We start from the raw sequence: 12,936 nt of genomic DNA, 5'->3' as shown, positions 1-12,936 counted from the left end.
CGTTGAGAAAATCCAGGATGATTGAAAGCTCCTGCCTCATTGCTGGGATCGTGCTCTGTACTGCTGTAAAACACCAGCCTAAGCTGGATTTCACAGTCCTTGTGTTTATTGCGCCTATTGTGACCTCAGGATATTCCAAAACGCTTTACAGATACTTAAATGTTCAACCCTGTTCTCTGGGTTTACTTGCAAGGATTGGTGGCTGGCTGCATGATTGGCTGCGGATGGTGGATGTCCGGTGACTCATAGAGTGCAGGAACACTGAACTTCCTGTAGCTCATCTTAACTCCGCCCAAATCTCTACACTGAGTTTCAATGTACATTGCTCAGGATATTTAACATATGGTCTGCTTGTTTCGGAATGATGAATTATCGACATGACTGGCAGAGTAAAACACCACGGGCATCTTAGTCCTACTGATATCTTTGCTCACTCATCGTGTACTGAAATACAAAGTATAGGTATATATTAGAAAACGACTTGGTGAGATAATGCGCATGTGCTGTGTACCAGAAGTGCTGGTCGGGCCTCCCGGATGATGAGCGTCTCGGTGACCACGTTGCCTTGAGTTCCTAGAACTCACTCCTGAGTGGGTGAAAAAACTCAGCAAAGGACCCCAGCAGTTTCTGACTGTTCCGGTAGGTGGAAGAAAAAATAATTAAAGAGACAAAAAGACAGTTATGCATCTCCGGCCCCTGAGGGACCTCTCTGTTTCCGAGTTCCATTGTTGAGGAATGTCAACGTGAGTCAGAAAGGGAATAAACTCTGCAAGAATAGGAACAGAAGGTAAGAAAGAAGCCAGTCAAGGAGGCTTGATAAGTTGAGATTTGAGGGTGGGACGACCATGTTCATCCCCTCCTTTTCCAGGTTAAAATGTCGGCCAGGGGGAGGTGGGGGAGGGGGAGCCCGTCCCCAACGCGGGGACCAGTGTTAATTGGCTGAAGGCAACACTTCCACCCCTTATCTCGGGAGAAAATCACGCCTGAGAGAACTGCCGCGTGGTCCGATTGTCCGGCAGCCCTGTAGTCCCCGCAGTGCCGGGTTCGAGTGGTAGCTGCTGGGGCTGCAAGCAAGGCGGAGGCAGTGGTATTGTCACTGGACTGGTAATCCAGAGACCCAGGGTAATGCTCCGGTGGACCCAGGTTCAAATCCCAGCACAGCAGTTGGTGGAATTTGGACTCAAACAAAAATCTGGAATTAGGAGTCTGGTGATGATTGTGAAACCATTGCCAATTGATGTAAAAACCCATCTGGTTCACTAGTGTCCTTTAGGGAAGGAATTCTGCCGTCCTTAACCTGGTCTGGTGTACAGCAATGTGGTTGATTCTTAAATACCCCGGGAAAGGGCAATTAGGGATGGATTTGGTTGACTCTTAAATACCCTGGGAAAGGGCAATTAGGGATGGGTTTGGTTGACTCTTAAATGCCCTGGGAAAGGGCAGTTAGGATTGGATTTGGTTGACTCTTAAATGCCCTGGGAAAGGGCAGTTAGGGATGGATTTGGTTGACTCTTAAATGCCCTGGGAAAGGGCAATTAGGGATGGAAAATAAATGCTGGCCTAGCCCAGTGACACACACACACATCCCATGACCAAATTTATTAAAAAAAAACGGAAGAAGAGGAGCTCCTATGGAGACCGGACTTCAGCTAAGCCCAGATATCGCCTGGTATCAGGCTGGCTGGTCTTGATGAGGGGGTTTGGGGGGAGCCAGGTTTGAGAACCTGGGAGAGGATTAAAGGAGGAGGAGGAGGAGGAGGAGGAGGAGGAGAAGGGGTGGGGGGGGGGGGTGGGGAGTGACACTGGGGTGGAGTGCTGCTGATGGGCAGAGGGGATCCCCAAAGGAGCCCCTTCACCCTGCCCCTGCACATCAGACCATACAGCTAAAGCTGCTGGCTCCCCGCTTGGCATGGCCCTCCTCCTTCTCCTCCTCCTCCCCGAGCTCCGGGTAAAATAGCCACGGGGGTGGGGTGAAGTACCCCACCCCCATGGCTATTGGCCCAAAGGTGGGCAGGCTGCCCGAGGACTCTGCCGTCCCACATAAAATGGGGGGGGTGGGTGGGGTGGTGGGCAGCTAGGCAGTGGGCAGGCCATGTGCTGCATTTTACAAGCACCACCCCCCCCCCCCCACCAACACCCCCCCCCCCCCCCCCCCCCCCCCACCACCACCACCATCACCCCCCTCCGCCCCTCAAACCCATCGGTGGGGGAGGGTCAAATCCAGCCCAAGGGGTCTGCACAGAGTAAACAGGGAGCAACTGTTCCCATTGGCGGAAGGATCGAGAACCCGGGGTGGGGTAGGGGCACAGATTTAAGGTGATTGGTGAAAGAAGTGACATGTTTTCTTCACAGCGAGTGGTTAGGATCCAGAACAGACCGCCTGAGAGTGAGGTGGGAGGGGGGTTGGGGTGGGGGCAGACTCAGCTGAGCCGTTCAAAAGGAAATTGGATCATTATCTGGAAAGGAAGAAAATTGCAGGGCTGGGGGGGTGGGGGGGGAAGAGAGAGGGGAAGTGGTACGAGGTGAGTTGCTCCTTCAGAGGGCCAGCACAGGCGGGACAGGCTGAAAGGCCTCCTTCTGTGCTGTCACCATTCTATGATAAGGCAGGGATAACTAAAAGCAGCGGAGTTGGGGTGGGGATGGGGGGTGGGGTGGGGGTAAGAGTAAACCTGAGGAGGGCACAGAGAAGGAGGAAAGGAGAAGAGAGAAAGTTATTAGAACCATCGAATCCTAAGCTGGGGCTTTCCAGTCCCTTTGTGGTGAGACCCATCGTGGGACATACGGGAGCCCAGCCAAAAACGCGTTGAGCTTCAGTGGGACCGGACGATCCCGGCGGTGGGCGGGGCTGTAAAATCTCACCCATAGAATGATACGACACAAAAAAAAGAGGCTATTCAACCCATTGTGGCTGTTTGGTGTACAGTTAGACCCTTTCCCCGGCCATTTCTCCACAGACCAGTAATTATCTCCCCAACAACAACTTGTATTTGCCTAGTGCCTTTAATGTATCAAAACATCTCAAGGCCCTTCACAGGAGTGTTATAAATCGAAGTTTGACAATAAACCCATATAAGATGATATTAGGGCAAATGGCCTCCATGTGAGTAATTAACATCAGTGATGTTGAAGAGGCCAGGGTTAGATATGTGCAGGTATGTCGGACACACTCCCATAGCCTGCGACACCCACATCCCATCAAAGGATATAAAATAAGACCCATTCCAGAGACTTCAGCAAATAATCTGAGACCTCACTGGTCCTGTTAGGTGGATGTAAGAGACTCCTTGATGTCATTTAAGCCAGAGCTGAGGAATTCTCCTGGTGTCATGGACAATATTCGTCTCTCAACTATCACCTAAAACTGAATCTGATCATTATTACATCACTGTCTGTGGGTCCAAGTTAGCAACAACAGTGGCTACGTTTCAACAGTAATTCAATGGCTGTAAAGCAACTCTGGGGTGTCCTGAGGTCATGAAAGGCGCCATGTAAATGCAAGTCCTTTCTTTCTTTAATCATTTAAAGCTACTTAACGACTGATGAACAGAGCTAAAATAATTCTCTGGCTGGCGCCCAAAACTATTTAGAGGGAATCAATATTATTCAAATGGTCCACAGCAGCACTTTTTCAGCCACCCTGCTCCCATCCATGAACATGATGAATTAGGACTGAGCAAAAGGCTGTGCATTTTAATAAAGAATCATCAGCAAGCTGGTTGTTCTAATGAAATATTGATGGAATGAATTGATATCTCATTAGTACGTGGGGAGTTTCTTTTTTTTTGGCTGTGTTATGGAATTTAAACTTTCCCACTGCCTGCTGATTGACCTGTTTGTACCTCCCAGCTGGGTATTTTGGATCATGGGGAAGGAAATACAGGTGGGAATTTGGGGAGGCACAACATGGTCTTTAGAGCTCTGGGAGCGGAGACCCAAACGAATTTGGCAATTAGCCGGAATTTGGGTGCTTGCCTCATCCACGATTTTCATAAGAACATTAGAATTTCCTGGTCAATCCAACAACTCATGTCCATCTGGTGCAGCACCTACCATCCCAACAGTCACAATGGAACGATGGATCCTTAGTCCACGACAGAGCCAGCTGCGATGTGAGGCAAATCCCAGTGGTGGAGATCTTTGGGAATCATAGGGCCAAAGTTCCCTGTTTTTATTCTTTTGTGGGATGTGGGCATCACTGGCAAAGCCAGCATTCATTGCCCATCCCTAAATGCCCCTGAACTGAATGGCTTGCTAGGGCGTTTCAGAGGGTAGTTGAGAGTCAGCCACATTGCTGTGGGGTCTGGAATGACATCTAGGCCAGACCAGGTAACAATGGCAGACTCCCTTCCCTAAAGGGAATTAGTGATCCAGGATGGCTTTTACAACAATCAAAGATAGTTTCATTATCACTATTACTGAGGCTAGCTTTGCATTTCCAAATTTATTAATTCCACCAGCTGCCATTTTGGGATTTGAACCCATATCCCCAGGCCATTATCTGGGCCTCTGGATTACTAGTCTAGTTACATTGCTGCTACGCCCATCATCACCACATGTTTGCTACATTTATCACATGGTCTGTCCTAAATCTCAAAACTTCCATAATCCCAAAACGTTTCCTGAAATAAATGGAATCTAATTTGGGTTTGAATGAATCATCTACTCAATTACATTTTAAGGGTGACAAATTGGACGTTAAACAGAGACCCCATCTGCCTAGCTCAGGCGGATGTAGAAGATCCCATGGCACTATTTCAAAGATGAGCGGGGGAGTTCTCCCCGGTGTACCGGCCAATATCTGTCCCTCAATCAACATCGCAAAAACGGATTATCTGGTCATAATCACACATTGTTGTTTGTGGGATCTTGCTGCGTGCAAATTGGCTGCCATGTTTCCTGCATTACTATAGTGACTATACTTCAAAAAAAAAGTACTTCATTGGCCTAAAGCGCTTTGGGACATCTGATGGCTGTGAAAAGTGTTAAATAAGGGCAAGTCTTTCTATCCTTTCTTGTCGTACATCCAAGTTCTCAGTTGGTGTCCTAATTCCCAGTGTTCTCTGCCTATAATAGTGCTAAAGAGGAACATTTACTCAAGCAATTTAAATTCCAGGTATGGCTCATGTATACCATTTGCTATTTTGCTGCTGCGTTATTCATTAGATTGTTTAAGGGTTAACCATTCAGTTTTACATTATGGGATGCAATTGGGCCCATTCTATTTGTCTCTTAAGAGAAAAATTCTCCCCCCGCCGCCACATCTCTGTTGAGGGGGGAGGGGGGTTGTGCGGGGGAGGAGGGGGTTGGTGGATGGTGGGAGCAAGCGCAAGCCCGATCGATGTCCCTGATCAGGACTGTGCCGCCATTTTACGTGGGCAGGTCAATTAAGGCCCGCCTAGCGTGACGTGCGCCCGGAAGCGCTAGCGCTCCATGTGAGGGCAGGGGGTGCCGGTTCCTCCAGGGATGTGCCTCCAGGGAGATCAGTTTTATATTTAAAAACTGAAATAAAGTAATTAAAAACTTTTAAAACGTGTCTCCTCCTGAACTGTCACATGAGCTGGGACATGCCAAAGAGTTATTTTAAAATTTTTTATTGAATCAGAATCACAGAATCACAGAATTTCACAGTGCAGAAGAGGCCCTTCGGCCCATCGAGTCTGCACTGATGCGTGAGAAACACCTGACCTACCTACCTAATCCCATTTACCAGCACTTGGCCCATAGCCTTGAACGTTATGATGTGCCAAGTGCTCATCCAGGTACTTTTTAAAGGATGTGAGGCAACCCGCCTCCACCACCCTCCCAGGCAGTGCATTCCAGACCGTCACCACCCTCTGGGTAAAAAAGTTTTTCCTCACATCCCCGCTAAACCTCCTGCCCCTCACCTTGAACTTATGTCCCCTTGTGAATAACCCTTCAACTAAGGGGAACAGCTGCTCCCTATCCACCCTGTCCATGCCCCTCATAATCTTGTACACCTCGATCAGGTCGCCCCTCAGTCTCCTCTGCTCCAACGAAAACAACCCAAGTCTATCCAACCTCTCTTCATAACTTAAATGTTTCATCCCAGGCAACATCCTGGTGAATCTCCTCTGCACCCCCTCCAGTGGAATCACATCCTTCATATAATGTGGTGACCAGAACTGTACACAGTACTCCAGCTGTGGCCTCACCAAGGTTCTATACAACTCCAACATGACCTCCCTACTTTTGTAATCTATGCCTCGATTGATAAAGACAAGTGTCCCATATGCCTTTTTCACACCCCACTAACATGCCCCTATGCCTTCAGAGATCTATGGACACACACGCCAAGGTCCCTTTGTTCCGCAGAACTTCCTAGTGCCATGCCGTTCATTGAATGCTTCCTTGTCAAATTACTCCTTCAAAATCGTATCACCTCACACTTTTCAGGGTTAAATTCCATCTGCCACTTATCTGCCCATTTGACCATCCCGTCTATATCTTCCTACAGCCCAAGACACTCAACCTCACTGTTAACCATATCTTTGTGTCATCCGCAAACTTACTAATCCTACCCCCCACATAGTCATCTGTATGTCATTTGTATAAATGACTAATAATAGGCGACTGAGCACAGACCCTGTGATACGCCACTGGACACTGGCTTCTAGTCACTAAAGCATCTTTCTGTCATCACACTCTGCCTCCTACAACTAAGCCAATTTTGAATCCACCTTATCAAATTACCCTGTATCCCATGTGCATTTGCCTTCTTTATAAGTCTCCCATGTGGGACCTTGTCAAAGGCTTTGCTAAAATCCATATAAACTACATCAACCACACTACCCTCATCTACACACCTGGTCACCTCCTCAAGAAATTCAATCAAATTTGTTAGGCATGACCTCCTTCTGACAAAGCCATGCTGACTATCCCTGATCAAACCTTGCCTCTCCAAGTGGAGATAGATACTCTCTTTCAGAAATTTCTCCAATAGTTTCCCAACCACTGACGTGAGACTCACTGGCCTGTAGTTCCCTGGCTTATCTCTACAACCCTTCTTAAATAGCAGAGTTTTAAAACATTTCGTGAAACATCTTCCTACCCGTGGATGAGGTTTCATGAAAAATGCGAAGGTCGCTTGGACTCTTTGACTGCCCCACAACCTTAAGGTTGGACGGGCAGCTCATTTAATTGATTTAATTAGTTTTTGAATGGCCTTAATAGGCCTTTGAGAGTTTGGCGGGTGCACAGCCGAGTTGGCTGTGCGCCCTCCGGACTGGAAACCTAAATAAGGCGCGGTGACGATGTCACTTTACTTGTCGGCGAGCGGGCCCTGCCCCCGCTCGCTGCTAGGAGAATTTAGGAGGTTCCTAGCTCTTGCACTTTTAGTGGGAATCTAAGAGTGGGCTATTGGCAATCCAAGAATAAGAGAAATGATCCGTGTTTGCCAGCTCACGCTGTCAGCCCTGTTTGAGTCACTCCACTATTTGGAACTGATGTCTTCTTTTTTGTGGGCTGTCAGGGAGTTTTGATGCATCTCCCTGAGGACTTAAAGCCATCTCCCAGAGTCTGGACTTCAGCGGCGGCATGTGTGAGTCAATGAAGTGGATTAAATTTGCTTTCAGTTTTGTCTATTATTTTTATAGTTTGATGTGTATTGTAAGAAGTCATAAAAATATATGGAAGCTTTAAGTGAAGGTACTAAACTCCATGTTGCTTCTGTTAAGTCAGTGTAATTTATTTAGCATTTCTCAATGCAGTCAATATCGTAGAAATATCACAGAAATAATTTTTATTTAAGCATTGATCTTATTAAGAACATAACATAAGAACATAAGAACTAAGAGTAGGAGTGGGCAATTCAGCCCCTCGAGCCTGCCCCATCATTCATTACGATCATGGCTGATCTCATTTCGGCCTCAACTCCAATTTCCCGCCCCCTCCCCATAACCTTTCAACCCATTACTCATTAAAAATCTGTCTGTTTCCTCCTTAAATTTATTCAGCGTCCCAGCATCCACTGCACTCTGAGGTAGTGAATTCCACAGATTCACGACCTTTTGAGAAAAGTAATTCTTCCTTATCTCTGATTTAAATCTACCACCCCTTAGCCTAAAACTATGGCCTCTCATTCTAGAATACCCCACAAGGGGAAACATCTGCTCTGTGTCTACTTTGTCCATCCCCTTTAGCATCTTATATACCTCAATTAGATCGCCTCTCATCCTTCTAAACTCTAGCAAGTATCGGCCTAAACTGCTCAATCTCTCCTCATAAGACAAGCCCCGCATCTCTGGAATCAATCTAGTGAACCTCCTCTGAACCACCTCCAGAGCAACTACATCTTTCCTCAAGTAAGGGGATTAAAACTATGCACAGTACTCCAGGTATAGTCTCACCAATGCCTTGTATAGTTGCAACAACACTTCCCTATTTTTATACTCTATTCCTTTAGCAATAAATGCCAAAATTCTATTTGCCTTCCTTATTACCTGCTGTACCTGCATACTGGCTTTCAGCGATTCATGCACAAGGACACCCAGATCCCTCTGCCCTGAAGCATTCTGAAGTTTCTCTCCATTTAAGTAATAAGTCACCTTTTTATTCTTCCAACTAAAATGGATAACCTCACATTTATCCACATTAAACTCCATCTGCCAAATTTTGGCCCATTCACCTAACCTGTCCATATCCATTTGTAAATTTCTTATTTCTTCATTGCAACTTATTTTCCCACCTATTTTGGTGTCATCTGCAAATTTAGCTATCCCTGAATCCAAGTCATTAATATAGATTGTAAATAGTTGGGGCCCAAGGACAGAACCCTGTAGCACCCCACTAGTTACAGCTTGCCATCCAGAAAAAGACTCATTTATCCCGACTCTCTACTTTCTGTTGGTTAGCCAATCCTCTATCCAAGCTAATATATTACCCCTAACTCCATGTGATCTTATCTTGTGTATTAATCTTTTGTGTGACACTTTATCAAAGGCCTTCTGGAAGTCCAGATATACTACATCTGCAGGATTCCCATTATCCACTTTGCTTGTCACATCTTCAAAGAACTCTAGCAAATTAGTCAAGCACGATTTACTCTTCATAAAACCATGCTGACTCTGATGGATTGCATTTTGACTTTCCAAATGCCCCATTACTACATCCTTAATAATGGATTCCAACAATTTCCCAACGACAGACGTTAAACCAACTGGTCTATAGTTTCCCACATTCTGCCTCCCCACCTTTTTGAATAAGGGTGTTACATTAGCATTTTTCCAATTCACTGGAACCTTTCCAGAATCTAGGGAATTTGGATATTGTAGCCAACGCATCCACTATCTCTGTTGCCACTTTCTTTAAGCCATCAGGTCCTGGGGACTTGTCACCCTTTAATCCTAATAGTTTGTTCAGTGCTTTTTCTCTAGTGATTGTGATTGTTCTAAGTTCCTCCTTCTCTATATCCTCTGCACTACCTGCTACTATTGGGGTGGTACTGGTGTCCTCCACTGTGAAAACTGAGGCAAAATATTGATTAAGCATCTCTGTTATTTCTGCGTTCCCCACTTTTAACACCCTAGTCTCATCCTCCAAGGGACCAACATTCACTTTAGTTACTCTCTTTCCTTTTATATACTTGTAGAAGCTTTTGCTATCAGTTTTTACATTTTGCGCTAGTTTTCTTTCATAATTTACCTTTGCTCTTTTTATTATTTTTTTAATAACCCTTTGTTCATCCTAAAGTTTCCCAATCTTCCAGCCTGCCACTGACCTTTGCAATTTGGTAGGCCTTGGTTTTTTCCCCTTATGTTTTCTTTAACTTCCTTGCTTAGCCATGGATGCTTTTCCCCTCTCTTACCATCTTTCTTCCTCTTTAGAATATATTTTACCTGGGAGGAAATGAATATGCTGCCACGGTTCATCAGCTGTCCTACCTTGTAGTCTTCCTGCCCAGTCCACTAGGGCCAAATCTGCCCTCATGCCTATGTTGTTACCTTTGTTTAACTCCAGAACACTAGTGTGGGACTCAAGTTTCTTGCTCTCAAACTGAACTTGAAATTCTAACATGCTATGATCACTCTTCCCTAGAGGATCCTTTACTATGAGATCGTTAATTAATCCCATCTCATTACACAAAACCAAATCCAGAATAGCCTGCTTCCTGGTTGGTTCCACAACATATTGCTCCAATCACTAATGCACTCTATGAACTCTCCTTCAAGGTAACCTTGCCAATTTGCATTAGCCCAGTCTATATGCATATTAAAATCACCCATGATTATTGCCATGCCTGTCTTACACGCTCCCAGTATTTCCTGGTTTATACTGTGCCCTACTGCTGAACTACTGTTTGGGGACCTATAGATTACTCCCACCTGAGACTTCTTTCCCTTGCTATTTCTTATTTCTACCCAGACTGACTCCACATCTTGCTCTCCAGTGCCTATATCATTCCTCATTATAGCACTGATCTCTTCCTTTACTAACAAAGCTACACCACCTCCTTTTCTTTCCTGCCTTTCCTTCTGAAACACTGAGTACCCTTGGATATTCAACTCCCAAACCTGTTCTCCCTGTAACCATGTCTTGGTAATCACCTCCAAATCATACCTATTTATCTCTATTTGTGCTGTTAACTCAATAGTTTTATGCATGCACATTCATATAAAAAGGCCTTTAAGTTTGCCATATTGTCAATTTTCCCTACTCTTATTTGATTAATTGGTGTAATATGGCGTTCACACACTCTGTCCCTTCCTTTCACTTTTTGGTAACTATCAGCCTCGTCACTAAACTGCACTCTTACCCTCTCCTTAAACTTTGATTTTTTATATTTCCATGAACCTGAACCTTCCCAACTATTTAGTTTAAAGTTCTGTTGAAGGGTCATGAGGACTCGAAACGTCAACTCTTTTCTTCTCCGCCAATGCTGCCAGACCTGCTGAGTTTTTCCAGGTAATTCTGTTTTTATTCAGTTTAAAGCCCTATCTACAATCCGAGTTATGCGATTCACCAGGACACTGGTCCCAGAATGATTCAAGTGGGGCTCGTCCAAACGGAATAGCTCCCTCTTTCCCCAGTACTGGTGCCAATGTCCCATGAATTCAAACCCATTTTTCCCACGCCAATCTTTGAGCCACATATTTACTTCTTTAATCTTATTGGCCCTGTGCCAATTAGCTTGTGGCTCAGCTAGTAATCCAGAGATTATTACCTTTTTGGTTCTGCTTTTTAATTTCGCCCCTAGCTGCTCGTATTCCCTCAGAAGAACCTCTTTCCTCGTTCTACCTATGTTATTGCTACCTATGTGAACCACAACAACTGGATCTTTCCCCTCCCACTCCAAGTTCCTCTGCAGCTCAGATGAGATATCCTTAACCCTGGCACCAGGTAGGCAACACAGCCTTCAGGGCTCTCGATCCTGGCTACAGAGAACAGTATCTATTCCCCTAACTATATATTATCCCCGATTACAACCACATTTCTCTTTACTCCCCCCACTTGAATGCTTCCCTGTACCACAGTGCTATGGTCAGTTTGCTCATCCTCCCTATAGTCCTTACTCTCGTCCACACAGGGAGCAAGAATCTCCAACCTGTTGGATAAGGGCAAGGGCTGAGGCTCCTGCAGTGCTACTTCCTGGATCCCTCTACCTGCCTCACTCATAGTCACACCCTCCTGTCCCTGACCACGGGCCGAATTTAAGGAAGTTAATCTAAGGGGGGTGACTAGTAGTGGGGTGGTGAAAAAGGCATATGGGACACTTGCCTTTATCAATCGAGGCATAGATTATAAAAGTAGGGAGGTCATGTTGGAGTTGTATAGAACCTTGGTGAGGCCACAGCTGGAGTACTGTGTGCAGTTCTGGTCGTCACATTATAGGAAAGATATGATTGCACTGGAGGGGGTGCAGAGGAGATTCACCAGGAGGTTGCCTGGGATGAAACATTTAAATTATGAAGAGAGGTTGGATAGACTTGGGTTGTTTTCGTTGGAGCAGAGAAGACTGAAGTGTGACCTGATCGAGGTGTACAAGATTATGAGGGGCATGGACAGGGTGGATAGGGAGCAGCTGTTCCCCTTAGTTGAAGGGTCAGTCACGAGGGGGCATAAGTTCAAGGTGAGGGGCAGGAGGTTTAGGGGGGGATGTGAGGAAAAACTTTTTTAACCCAGAGGGTGGTGATGGTCTGGAATGCACTGCCTGGGAGGGTGGTGGAGGCGGGTGGCCTCACATCCTTTAAAAAGTACCTGGATGAGCACTTGGCACGTCATAACATTCAAGGCTATGGGCCGAGTGCTGGTAAATGGGATTAGGTAGGTATTTCTCACGTGTTGGTGCAGACTCGATGGGCCGAAGGGCCTCTTCTGCACTGTGATTCTGTGATTCTGACTGTCTCCTGAGACACAGTCTCCCCCTCCCTGAGTCACAGCATCTGAAGCTCACACTCCAGCTCATCAAGTCTGAGCCGGATTTCCTTGAGCAACCAACATTTGCTGCCAATGTAGTCACTAGGAACCACAATGCAATCCTCCTACTCCCCCATCATGCTGCTACATCGCCTGGCCCTGCATCTCTATTTTATTTAATTAGTTTTTCAGTTTGTTTTTAAATTTCCTACTGGTCTTTAGTTTATCGATCTGTAAAATATTTCTCCTATTTACCTTTAACCTGAAAGCAAGTTAGGATAGATAATACACTTCTTAAAACCAGCTGGAACCCGCGGTCTCTGCTGAGTTGAAGCTGAAGTGTTAGGCCTCCGATCCTGGGCCCAGCGGTCACCTTTAATCTGAAATCAACTCAGAACAGGTAGTTCAAACTAGCAGTTACTTACCAGTGAATGAACTCACGGTTTTCCTTTGTTTTTTTCTCACTCAGCGACAGTGATTGCAGAGGACGCTCTTCCAGGTTAATATTAAATGTTAACTTTTTGTGTCCTTTGTTTAATTTTTGACTTACGTTATTCATTTCAC

The 12,936-nt window shown here is 45.7% G+C and overlaps 1 protein-coding gene across 8 annotated transcripts in view; it reads left to right on the top strand.

The window, feature by feature from the left end:
* Nucleotides 1-304: 304 nt before the first annotated feature.
* LOC121279591 overlaps nucleotides 305-12,936 on the top strand; it is a 74,879-nt gene continuing 62,247 nt past the window's right edge. For 4 of the 8 annotated variants that reach the window (XM_041190729.1, XM_041190726.1, XM_041190728.1 and 1 more), the window contains exon 1: nucleotides 305-787. The gene's annotated coding sequence lies outside the window, so the exon portion shown is untranslated. Of the gene's footprint in view, nucleotides 788-5,073; nucleotides 5,114-7,489; nucleotides 7,559-12,936 lie in introns of all 8 variants that reach the window. The other 4 variants (XM_041190724.1, XM_041190723.1, XM_041190727.1 and 1 more) reach the window with 4 other exon arrangements.

This window comes from Carcharodon carcharias, chromosome 7 (genome assembly GCF_017639515.1).
Source record: "Carcharodon carcharias isolate sCarCar2 chromosome 7, sCarCar2.pri, whole genome shotgun sequence".
Lineage (NCBI taxonomy): Eukaryota > Metazoa > Chordata > Chondrichthyes > Lamniformes > Lamnidae > Carcharodon > Carcharodon carcharias.
Note: the sequence above shows the minus strand (reverse complement) of the source record. Positions and strands in the feature narration are given on the sequence as shown.